General features: G+C 41.5%; 1 protein-coding gene across 2 annotated transcripts in view; it reads right to left on the bottom strand.

Annotated features, from left to right (window-relative positions):
* The window catches only part of ARHGEF28 (Rho guanine nucleotide exchange factor 28), a 274,573-nt gene that overhangs the window by 165,629 nt on the left and 96,003 nt on the right, over positions 1-12,941 (bottom strand). The window lies entirely within an intron of this gene.

Genomic DNA, 12,941 nt, shown 5'->3' with positions numbered 1-12,941 from the left:
AGCTCAGACGCTACAAATAGCAGTGGAAACGCTACTGATTTCCAGCAGCGTCTTGGATGACAGGGAGGTGCTTTCCAAGGCGTCGAAGTGTGAGGGTCACAGCTGGCTCGTTCTGTTTCTAAAGTTGAAGAAGTTTGGAGTGTAGGGAAGAATTGTTTATTTTTTTAAGAGTTTGTTTATTTGTTTTTAGAGAGGGAAAAGGGAGGGAGAAAGAGAGGGAGAGAAACATCCGTGTGAGAAAGAAACGTTGATCAGTGGCCTCTCGCACGTGCCTCAACTGGGGACCAAACCTGCAACCCAGGCACATGCCCCGACCAGAGGTCAAATCGGCAACCTTTCCCCTGTGGTTCAGTGCCCAACCAACTGTGCCACATGGGTCAGGGCACGATTTTTTGTCTTCATTAAGAGATGCAAAAATACGCTACTTGGTCTTTTACTCTGTTTGAGTTCCCACCTGATGAACACCATTGCTTGCATTCTTTCCTCTACGTGATACAGCACCATGGTAAAGATTCCAAATAATTATCCTTTGGCTCTGGCCTTACCTCGTCCTACATACATCAGAGTTGGTTGTAAAAGCCTGAAATATTCACACACATTGCCAAATAAACAGCACCATGTGCTCCCACACTTGCTGTGCCTTTTCCTGTAGCTATCAGTCTTCCCTAAGGGATTTCCAGGTCCTCTTTCTCACCAGACTGGCCTCACACTTTCTCCTGAGAGCTTCGGGTTGGAACAGAATCCTGCTAGGTACCCCGGTGCCCAGGAGAGGCACTGCCTGAGTCACCCACACACGCGCCGCCACAGAGGAAGGAAGGAATGTGGAGGAAGGGCAGCAGCAGGCTGGTGCCGGCAGATACCTCGCCCTCCAGAGGCTGTGCGGAGGGGCGGCGCCCGCGGTGCTCACGAGGGAGCAGTGGGGATGGAGGTGCCTGCCCAGTGATCTTGTGGCCTTGGAGGCCTCAGGACACTCCCTCCCTCGAACACAAAAACGGCAATACAAAAGGGACCTCCAGGGAGAGGGTACATTCCACCCAGCCTGTGGGAGTGGCAGGGAAATGGAAACCAGGAGTGGAGGGGGTCGCCCACCTTGGAGGGCCTCCAGGGCGCAGCCCAGCCCAGCCTGGAGGAGCATCTGGGCTTCTGCGAGCTTGCCCAACAAAAACAAACGCGCCCTCTGAGAATGCCTCGCCCTGTGACAGGGGAGAAAAGTGAGCAGCGAGAAGTCTGCACAGTCTCTTCAACAGCTGTTTGCCTGTGATGGGTAGTAGCATGATGTTCTGTAGGATATCAAGAGGTAGGTCAGTCAATCTCAAAACAAAATTGAAGTGCAGCGCCTCTTTCCAGAAACCACCTGCTTATTCCTTCTGTAATTTTTTAAAGGCTAGGGTTTTCTAGTGGTTTGCAATGCATGATACACTAGAAATATCATCACCTTAAATTTTGAACTGGTATAAATACAAATTGTGGAGTTCTAAAATAAAGTCTCTGGCTCCCAGTTTTGAACTGTCCTTTCTCTGTGTGAGCTTGACACACGTGCACAAACATAACCAATAGAAAGAAAGTCACAGGCCAAGAAAAATCTGCCATACAATAGCTTCCAAAAAAAAAAAAGTTCAGGAAGAGGACCTGAAAAAAGAAACAATAACAAATGTCTGACATGACTGAGAGAGGAAACTTCGATGAAATTCCATTTCCTAAAAAAGGAAGAACAGAGGCTTGCTCTAGTCATGTTCCTGGTTGCTAAAGGGACTGTTAATTACTTGTGGACACAATCTGACCTGACCTGTTGATGGGGTTTTTTTTAGTAGAAAACACATTTCATATACAGATCAAAGTTTTTCACAGATCACAAGGATATCTAATCTGTATCTATTCAAAACAAAAATCATATTACTATTTTATCTGGTTGGGTGAACAAGAACTACAGCTTATGAAAGAGTTTAACTGCAACCCTCTTCGATACAATCCAAAACAGAAGTTTTATAATTCAGTGACGACCCCTTTTCCAGAGCATGCCATGCTTTCCAGTGAGAAAAGAAGATACCAATCAGGTCAGAAATTGTACATGTCCATTAAAGAGAGATGCCCAGAAGTCCTAGCGTTAAGGGTAATATTCAGCATAAAAGGATTTTATTATTTGCTAATCACAAAGAGATCAAAAAGACACAGTGTGATTACAGGAGAAGGAGGGAGAAGGGGTGATAGAGAAACCAACAGAAAGACCCAGTGAGACAGAAGAGGATGGGGGGCGGTGGGGCAGTGGGGGAGAGAGATGGAAAGAGGGAAAGAGGGAGCCTGGGAAGGAAAATATGAACACAAAGGAACATTTTCATTCGGAGAAGTTAGATAAAGCTCAAAGGAAGTTTAGACAAAGCCACAAAGGAGATCAGCAGGAGGAAACTGTGCTGAGGAACAAGGTGGACATAATCGACTACAGGTGACAATTTTGGGGGGGATCTTTCTCATCACAGTGGCTGCTAAAAATCTGCTCTTTTACTTAAAAGGCCACTAATACTATTAATGGCAAAGATAAATTTGAGTTTACAGAATTCCAGTGTGCCTCCAGCATTTCTCCATCTGGATTCAATTGCACACTTTATTTTTAACAATTGAAAACTATAAACTTCCCTCAGTGAATTTGTTGGCATTAATAACAAAATCACTCTTCTATGCAGAAATAATACATGTGTTATCACCTCTTTGTCAATTCACTATATCCCAAATTTGAAAAAAAAAAAAGCACTCAACTATTTCACAGAACCTTCTGGAAATAATAAAAGGCATAATAGGCAAGATTATGTCCCCAAACTGATCTATAAATTTAATGCCCTTTAACCAAACCCAAACAGAATATTTCAAGTGAAACTCAACAAGCTTATTCTAAAGTTCATCTGGAAGAATAAACACACAAGACTGGAAAAAAACATTTTGAGAAAGAATGACGTTTGAGGCAGGGGTGGAGCGAGATCAGAACTTGCCCCTTCGAAAGCAAAACATACACTAAAACCATGGCGACTGAAACAGTGCCGTAGCAGAGACAGACCACTGAGTACCGAGAGTCCAGAAACAGAGGCAGGGACATTATGTAACAAAGGTGGTATTTCAAATCAGTGGCAAGTGTTCTACTTAATAAATGGTTTTGAAGCAATAGCTAACCATTAGGGGCAAAAACATTCTTCATACCCAATAGTTAAATTCCTATCTAATACAATATTAAACCTAATTCATGAGCATATAAAATTAGAAGGCTATCTAAAATGTTTCATTATTGCACGAAATAATAGCAATTAAAGATCTCTGAATTTCATCTATACTGACACTACCCTAATGTATCAACAGTTTTTCATTTTTCCCATTTCCTTCCAGTCTTTGTTTAGTGCGCAGCTAATTATTGCACAGCTATACTCAAGGCATAAACACACAACACATATAGTTGTGCTTTGCTCTCTTCTATCAAAAATAGTGTTCCGTGTTGTCACGGTCTTTGGCACCATTTTTAATTGCATTCCATCAAGTGTTTGATGCTCTGTGATTTAATCACTCTTCTAAGGTTGCACTCTACAGGTATTTCTAGCTTAACATTACAAAAAATACTACAGTTAACATTTCCACATACATTGTTTTTATGCTTTGAATCACTTTTCAGAATGAAATTCCAGAAATGGGCCCAGAATGTGAACAACTGTCAGGAACTGCAAAACTGCTTTCCAGAAACTCTGCACTGACTTTGGGCCACCTCCCACACGGGCAAGCACGTCATTTTCATCCCAACTTTGCCACAACTGTCTGTTGTAGTATTTCCCAGATTAACAGACAATGAACAGTTCCTCGTTGGTTTAATTCACATTTCACATTGCCACTAAAATTTATTGCTCACTTATATAAAAATCTATTACTAAATGGCACCATCATAGTTAATGTTCTGAATAACTTTCAATTTAGAGAATTTTGGTCTTCCCTCTTCTATTCACCTTTGCCTTAGGCAGGTCAAACTTTTCACTTTCTCAAGCAAATCAATTGAGATCAACATCAAAATTATTCCCTTTCCCCTCTGAAGGGTGAAGGCGTCCCACCAATTTCCCTTCTCATGTCCCCCAAAAAGTACTCAAATATTCCTGCAAAATCTCTGAAGGCCACATAACATGAAAACAGGAATGACAAATGTAAACCAGAAAAGCTGAATGAAGTATAATGGTACTAAATACATCTTAATGTAAACACAAACAAAAATAAATCAAGTAAATTAAACCCACATTTTTTACCATCAAGCAGCCCCCTAGAGAAATTCTACTTGCAAAACTCACCAATAATTCTCAGAGACCAAGCCTTCTGCATGAGATGCTGCGGCATCTGTGATTCTCTTCTCAAAGAAACAAAAAGGTATTAAATGTTTTCACCACCCTCACCTATTTCATCCAACTCTCCTACTCCTCTCCCGATGGCATTTAAAATGAAAGTGATCACGGACACTGATGTGCACATTCTAAGTATCTCTCCATTAATCTGTAATGGTCCCTAATCCAGAATCTCTTCTATTTGAAATTACTTGGTGGCTGTATTATACTCATCACTGGTAATTCTTGTCCAAATGTTCTCCCTTCTTTACTCCCTTTCTTCTCTCTCACCTTCAACAGACAATGTATCTGTACATAATTACATTGTTAGTAAGTAACAATACTATCCTAGGACAACAGCCTTAACAATCTAGCTCCTGAAATGTCTGGCATAAGTAGACAATAAACAAACACTGCAATTTCATATTGTGACAACTAGAACAAAGTGTGCATCTCTTTATGGAGGGAAGGTTGTTAATCTGGGGTCATAGGGAGAGACCATAAATGAGTTTCAGGTGGTCTGGGAACTTCTTAAAAGTATTAGCAAACTTATTGTTGTAGGTATATGTGCATCCAATTTTATGAGGAAAGGTTCATGGCTTTCATTATATTCTCAAAGGCATCCAAAGATTCAAAGAATGTTATGAACTCTAGCTTTTATAGTAAAAAATAAAAATGGAAATGCTTTTTAATGATAATGGTCACCTTTTATATAACAGTAAGACTGTTCTACTGTTTTCTAAGGTATGCCAGCATTCTACAGCTTTATATGGAACAATTTTTAGGATAGACGCACATTGAGGGTCAATATGAATTGACATATTAAATTTTATAATTAAAGTGTACTAATACATGCCATGAAAACCACCATCATAAATATAATGCTCTAAATGATCAAATTTGATTCTTTGTTTTTAATATTTTAAACTTGTCCTATGTACAGCAACAAAAAAAGTGGTAACGCTACCTACAGCCTTCCCTGCAAAGCACAGTGTGTTGAATGTTGTAAGATCCTTGAAAAGAGTAAAACAAAGAAAGAAAGAAAACCACAAGTCCATTTTATAGGTGAGTGACTTTAGAGGACTGGTACTACTAACTAGCTCAGGATCCCAGAGCCAAATGAATAGTATTGAGTTTCTTGATTTCTGCCCTAACCTCCAAGTTAGGCTATCCTCTTTATTATATTCAAGCACAATTCTTCTTTTTTAAAGATTTTCTTTATTTATCCTAGAGAAGGGGGAAGGGGGACAGAAGGAGAGGGAGAGAAACATCAATGTGTGGTTGCCTCTTGCATGCCCCCTACTGGGGACCTGGCCCACAACCCAGGCATGTGCCTTGACTGGGAATCGAACTAGCAACCCTTTGTTTCATAGGCCAGCACTCAATCCACTGAGCCACACCAGCCAGGGCTCAAGCACAATTCTAAAGAAAGTGCTATGGGCACAAAGGCTTTTATTTCTAAATACTATAGTAACTGAAGTACTTCTTAAAATCAAAGTGTGGAAATGCAAAAATCATTTTTATATGTGTGCACATCTATTATATGTAGGCATATGCATATCCATATACCTAATTGCATGTATTATCTACTATGTGTAGAGTACTTCACAGTTTACAAAGTGCTTTCCTGTGTGTTCCCTCGGCTTGCCCCACAGTAACGCCAGGGAAGCGTCACCATGGTTCTTACCCTGTAAATGACAGCACCAACAGTACCGGGGCCAGCGAGCGGCGGACAAATCTAATTTAGATCCTCTCGTTCCAGACCCAGCACGCTTCTCCCCGATGTGTTACCACACAAACAGCGAATGCTCAAGTATTTATTGATTTACCTATACCTTTATGTTTACTCAACATTTTTATTTGCGTACTTACTACAAGGATTCTCACCCTGAATTCTATGGGTAGACAGGAGGTGGAGAGGAGAGTTCAAAAAAACGTTCCTCAATCCTCCAAAGACACATGCACAGTCTTTAGCAATCATCTGGGGAGAGTGTCTGTCTCTTAATCAGAAATTCTTAGAAGATATGAGGAGCATATAACTCAAAAAATTAAAAACCACTGATTTAAAGCATGTTTAAAGCATCTTATATAAAATATCTAGATCATTTACATTTATTATCCCAAACAAAAACTAAATCAAAAAGTACAGGTGAATATGGATTGTTTAGATCCAGGAAGAAATATTGGAATGCCTTTTTTTAAAAGGAAGGTAAGCTAAAATGGCCTAAAAGACTTCAGGCATTTCTTTAGAAATAGCCTTGAGGTAGGAATGGTTTCCATTTCCCAGCAGGATGAAATAGAGCACAGGAGGCCAGTATTCTTGCTGATAACAACTAGAAAATGCATGCTGCTTACAAGAGAGACACTTAAAAATAACACAGAAAGCTTAAAAGTAAAAAGATACACTAAGCTACACTAAGCAAAACAAAGCCAGTTAACCAAAATAATATCAGAGTTGTTTCTAAAGCAAGACTTACTACAAGAGAAAGAGGAACTCTTTGCCATAAGAAGTGTCAGTTGAACAGGGTGTGATCATAATATTAAATCTGTATGTACTTAAAAACATAGCTTCAAAATATGAAGGAAATAGTAACAAATGCAAAAGAGGAAATAGAGAAATTCCTCATCACAACAGGAGACCTTAGCTTGCCTCTCACAATAGCTGATAGAACAAACAGACAAAAATGGACAGGGACACACAATTAACAAGATTACTAATAAAAAGGAATAACTGCCATAAATTAAATGTCTACAGTAAGATTTATTTTTAAAAGTATCCATTATTCAAAACTCTGCATTAAATGGGAATGTGCAGACTGTGGAAAACACTATGGAATTTCCTCAAAAAACTAAAAATAGAACTGCCTTTTGACCTGGCAATTCCACTGCTGGGATTATACCCTAAGAATCCTAAAACACCAATCCAAAAGAACCTATGCACCCCAATGTTCATAGCAGCACAATTTACAATAGCCAAGTGCTGGAAGCAACCTAGGTGCCCGTCAGTAAATGAGTGGATCAATAAACTATGGTACATTTACACAATGGAATACTACACAGCAGAAAGAAAGAAGGAGGCCCTACCCTTCAAGACAGCATGGATGGAACTGGAAAGCATTATGCTGAGTGAAATTAGCTGGGCTATGAGAGACAAATACCATATGATCTCACCTATAAGTGGAACCCAATAAACAAAACAAACAAGCAAGCAAAATGAGCAAGGAAACAAGCAACCGGAGACACTGAAATAAAGAACAAACTGACAGTAACCAGAGGGGAGGTGGGAAAGGGATAACAGGGGAAGAAGGGGAAGGGTCATGGAGGAACGTGTATAAAGGACCCAGGACGAGGACATGGCAGGAAGGGGAGGATTGAGGGTGGGAGGTGGGGGTGAGTGGGGCAGGGAAGAGTGGTAGTGGAGGGAAGCAGGGGCAAATGTTGAACAACAATAAAAGTTAATGCAAAAAATTTAAAAAAATTTTAAATGAACTCAATTAAATAAACACAAAAGTTCCCGATGACTTTCACACTTGATGGAATGATTCACCACTACAGAACTGAAATAGCCATTGTTCCTGCAACACAGCTGAATTGAGTAAAAAACAATTCGTGACAGAGGTCAGTACATGACTCCACAGATTCCTCACAAGACCAGAAGCAGGCTACAAAGCTTCTTGCTTGCTTGCTTGCTTCCTTTTTAAATCACTAACTTTCAGATTCCATAAAACATAGAACTAGAAATTAAAAACAAACATCTGACATTTTAAGCAGATAACAGGAGGAAATATACTGGGAAATAAGAACACTTAAAAATGATCATCTCTACTCTTGCATTATCTGAATATTTATCTGAGGAATAAAGGTCCTGCACTTGGTTTCAAAATAATCAAATGCAAAAATAAAGAATGAAGCAAAGTGCAGTTTAATAGTTGGCCACCAGCTGGGATCTTAGTCAAAAATCAACAAGGCATGAGTCATCCCCGAGACCAAAAGGCTAATTCTGCGCACACCCGCACTGACGGATGTGGAATGATCCCTGTAAGAAGGGGTGTGGGCAGCTCTCCTCTGTGCCCACCAGGCACACCTTCGCCAAGGAGTGCTTTAACGTAAATACAGACCGAAATGACAGCACGTTTGGAGGAAAATGACAAGGATGCCATAGGGACTCAAACACCATGTTGTCACATGAGGAACAATTGAAGGAACTGGGACTGTTTTGCCAAAGAAGAAAGACTCAGGGGTAAATGGTCATGGCTGCAAATATCTGAGGCTCTGTCCTGCAGACGAGGGATTAGACGTGTCCTGCAGGCCCCAAGGGGAAAGCAGAAAACAATGGAGGGAAGGACCGGACACAGTGCAGTCCTCCAGCGAGAGCCTTGTGAGGGACCGGGGACATCGGAGGATGACAAGGACTGCTTCAGCTGAGGAGGAATAAGCATGACCAGGAAACGGTGGCTTTGTTTCTGTTCTGCTCATTTGTTTGTTCTCAGAGCGAATGGGACTACATACCTAGTCCTGGAAAGCTAGAATCTACGATACCTGATACACACATTAGTAACTTCCATATTTTTAAAAAATGAGAAGTTCTAGAAAATGGTGTTTTGTGGGGGTGTTGTTAATTAATTTCTCCCTTGTTCTTTTGCTTTGGTGTATTTCCTAGCTCCTTGGATTAATTCATAGTTTATTTTAATTCTCAATATTAGTGGTTTTCAAACAGAGATCAGGGAAACCGTAGGTACTAATGGAAGAATGTTAGCATTTCAAATATCCCATTAAATTTTATTTTAAAAAATATGTTCGTGATTATTTTTCATCTAAAAATAGTGCATTTATATAAGTGTATCATCTACCAAATTTTAATACACTGGGGAAGACCCAAACTGCCAGGCTTAGTCACTGCTCTCATTAACTTAATTAATTAATTAATGTAATAAATTTAAACTTGAAGAATATATTTATAATAAAGTTTTTATCCAGTTTATATATTGAAGTTCTCCATAACACTTTGTTTTGAAAAAAATATTTATCCTTTCAAAAAATGTTAAAACATTTTTAGCATTTAAAACATCTGTTTTAAGCAAGATGTTTTAGCATTTAAAACATCTGCTTAGGGTCTCTGAGGCACCCCTGACTCTAGGACGCCCTCTGCCCCTCTGCTGGTTTATATTGGAAGGTGAAGCACTGTTAGCTCATTTTATATTTCATATCTGAAACAGCGTTACATCTGCAACACAGTAAACTGGACAATTCATCAACTTCGGACTCAGGCGGAACTCATGAAGATAGTAGCTGTACATGATTATTACTTAACACTTGAAGTCTCCGGATTTATGTCCAACCAAGTGTTGTCTGAAGATCAGTGTGCATCAGCTCACTGATAGCATTGAACATGCCGAACCAAGACTATCAGAAATACAAAGAACCCTAAGTTTCCGTGAATTGATCCCTCCTGGGCAAAGAACAGTGACACAGCTATCTGTAATCTTATGTCAGGGTAGACCACAGAGTCCCTGTATTGCACAGGATGTCCTTCTTGTGAGGGTACAAAAGGAAGGAGTCCCTGGAGGAGGAGGAGGGGCTCCCTGGGGGGTCAGAGGTTACAGCTCTTCCCACTAATAGCTTCCAGCAGTGAGAGGAGTGCTGGCCCTTGGCCCCCCTCATCTGACCAGCATCTGTGCTAGAACACCCCTTCCACCCTCTACCCCAGTGCACACACACGCACACACAGCAGGCCATTCTTAAGCAACAGCACTTCAGATCCTGCCAAGTAATGCTCCATACTAAATAAAAGAATCAGGGAATCCTCACTAAGAGAAGGGCAGATTCAGAAATTTATACCACAAAATATAGAGCTGAAAGAAAGCTTAGACTGCATCTGGATCAAAACTCTTACAAAATCTTTACCTTACAGCAGAAAAACTGAAGGTAACCCATTCTGAGTCTCATCACACAGCAGACCTAGGGCCAGAACCAGGTCTCTGCCCTCCACCCAACATCTTCCCACTGGTCAAAGCTGCTAGTTGTAAGAGCTGCAGCCTCTGGCCCCCCAGGGAGCCCCTCCTCCCCCTCCACCACTACTAGAAAGAACCTTTATGGAAACAAGACAGATTCAGAAGTAAATCAACTCTCCCCAAGTTCCCCAATACCCACCCCCCATGCCCATACCCCTCCACTCTCTTGTGTCTTCTCTTCCTAGACTCCCAACACCTCAGGGCTTGCCCCTCTTCTCACTCTTTTTCTTCTCAAATCAACGCAAGCAGGTAAAAGCCAGCAGTTACAGCATGGACACCATGAAGCCATAGAAACAAGAGAAGCAGGGCAACAACAAAGAAAGGGCATCCCCATATGCGAAGGCTGTGGGTTAGATCCCCAGTCAGGGCACATACAAGAAATCCACCAATGAATGCATGAATAAGTGCAACAACAAATCCATGTTTTCTCCCTCTCTCTCCTCCTCACTCCCCATTCCTCTCTCTCTCTCAAAACATCACTTTTAAAAAGAAATTTTAAAAAAGAGAAAGGACATCCAGAAGCCCAGTGCAGCCCTAGCTCCGAATGACCACTTGGAAAGAAAGACAAAGACAACAGGATCTGGCCAGGTGGGGAGGGCAGGACAAACGCACAGCAGCAGTGGGCTGGCGAGTGATGATGATGACAATGACAATGACAGGAGGAGAAGGGACTGAAAAAAAACCCAAAGCAATGTGGAATTTAATTGAAACAGGACAAGGGCAAAAATGATGGAAAATAAACAGATAAATGAAAATACGCCGAAGAGAGAAATACCCACCCTACCAGAAATCTCAATCTGGAAACACTTTGGTAAATGGGAGAGGTACAGGGAGGAAAAGGAGCTACATCTTGAAGCTGACAAAGAACATTCCATTACATAAAAAGCAAGAACTAAGGGCAAAAGAAGCACCACGAATGCGTGTTTGTGACATATCATCACGGGAGAGGGTGCTTTTCCACAGTACTGACACCCAGCTAACTGCCACACCCCCATTCTGGAAGCCCACCTTTCCCACATCACACACACGTGTTGGGCAGAGGAGGACACACTCAGTTCCGTTCTCATTCTCGCTCCAACTTTAGAGTCAGCAATGGCTTTAGAATGCAGGGTCCATTTTTCTGGCCTTGTTCTTTTCTGCTGCTTACTTAGGGCTCTGAATCCTCAGGACAGCTGGACAGGGCTCTCAGACAGTGAAAGACAGGACCTACACACAGAACTGCCATTGCTGGCTTCACCAGAGGTGCCATTCAACCAAAAGTCGATTGGAGTCACTCCCCTCGTCCTAATTCAGCACAAAGCCCAGAAATATAAGAACAACACTGGTAGCATCAAACACAGAGAACAATCCGAAAAGCCTGAGCATGCCGTTGACCTTGTTAAGAATAATACCTTCCTTGGCCATTAGAAAATAAGCATGGGGATATAAGACAACAATACCATGAAAACTATCTATGGTGCCAGGAGGGAGCACTTTGTGACCTAGATGACTGTCTGACTACTATGTTGTACACCTGAAACTAATACAAAAATGTGGTGAATGCAAACTGTAATAAAAATTCAATTTTTAAAAGTATAATACCACCCATGTCTTAGTGCTTCACTATTCACAAGACACTTCTGTGTCTCACAGCCCCCAGAGACACAAATAGGTAAGGGGCTGCTCCGCTGTGCCCCAGGTGGCTGGAACCAGCCAATATATCTCCCCATTCATTCATTCATTCATTCACTCCAGATGGGTACTGGATGTCTACTAGGTACTATGGTTAAACTACCTGCCCTTATAAAACTGTTGTAGTGGGAAGACACAGACAATAAACAGAGGTAAGTGCCTGTTATGTGAAGGATTCGTAAGAACTGATACAAGTAAGGTGGGGTAAGGAGAGAGCTGTTTCAGATAGGAGAGTTGGAAAAGTCTACTAATGAGGTGACATTCTAACAGAGACCTGAATACTGTAAGGGAGTGAGCCATGCAGATATGCAAAAGCATTTCAGGTTGAGGGACCGGCAAATGCAAAGGCCCTGAGGTGACATGTGCCAGGAGTGGTTGAGAAGCAGTGAGGAAACCTGTTGAGAGAAGCAGAAGAGGAAAGAAAGGGAGGCAAGGTTGGGGCTAAGGAAAGGACTTGGTAAGGACATGGGTGTTAACTCTCCGATGGGAAGCCTTGTTTTGGATAGAAAGGTAACAAGATCTGGATATTGTTTTAAAAGCATCACTCTAGCTGCTTTGGGACTAGACAATGATGGGACAACCGGAAATCCAGGCAAGAAATCTAGAAATCACTGCAGAAATCCAGACAAGAACGCTAGGGCATTGTTTCAGGGTGTTTTCTGCCATAGCACGGAAGCTCCTGATGTGATGTTCTCTCTGCCAAGAGGAGGCAAATTCACAGGTCTCCTAGGAGACTACGTCTTTATTCAGCTCTGCTTATCATTGACTACAGTTGCTCCAGTAACCCTGTGCCAGCGATACCAGGAAGGATGCTGTCTATGCAGACTGGCCGTTCTTCACGTGTAGTCTCTCTCACAGTACCTACTGCTCTGTAGTATTGAAAGTGCTGAAAACAACACTGGAAGTGTGAAAAGCATTGATC

This window comes from Artibeus jamaicensis, unplaced genomic scaffold (assembly GCF_021234435.1).
Source record: "Artibeus jamaicensis isolate MK-2021 breed Jamaican fruit bat unplaced genomic scaffold, CSHL_Jam_final scaffold_369, whole genome shotgun sequence".
NCBI classification, from domain to species: Eukaryota; Metazoa; Chordata; class Mammalia; order Chiroptera; family Phyllostomidae; genus Artibeus; species Artibeus jamaicensis.
This window is presented reverse-complemented; position numbering and strand designations above follow the sequence as displayed.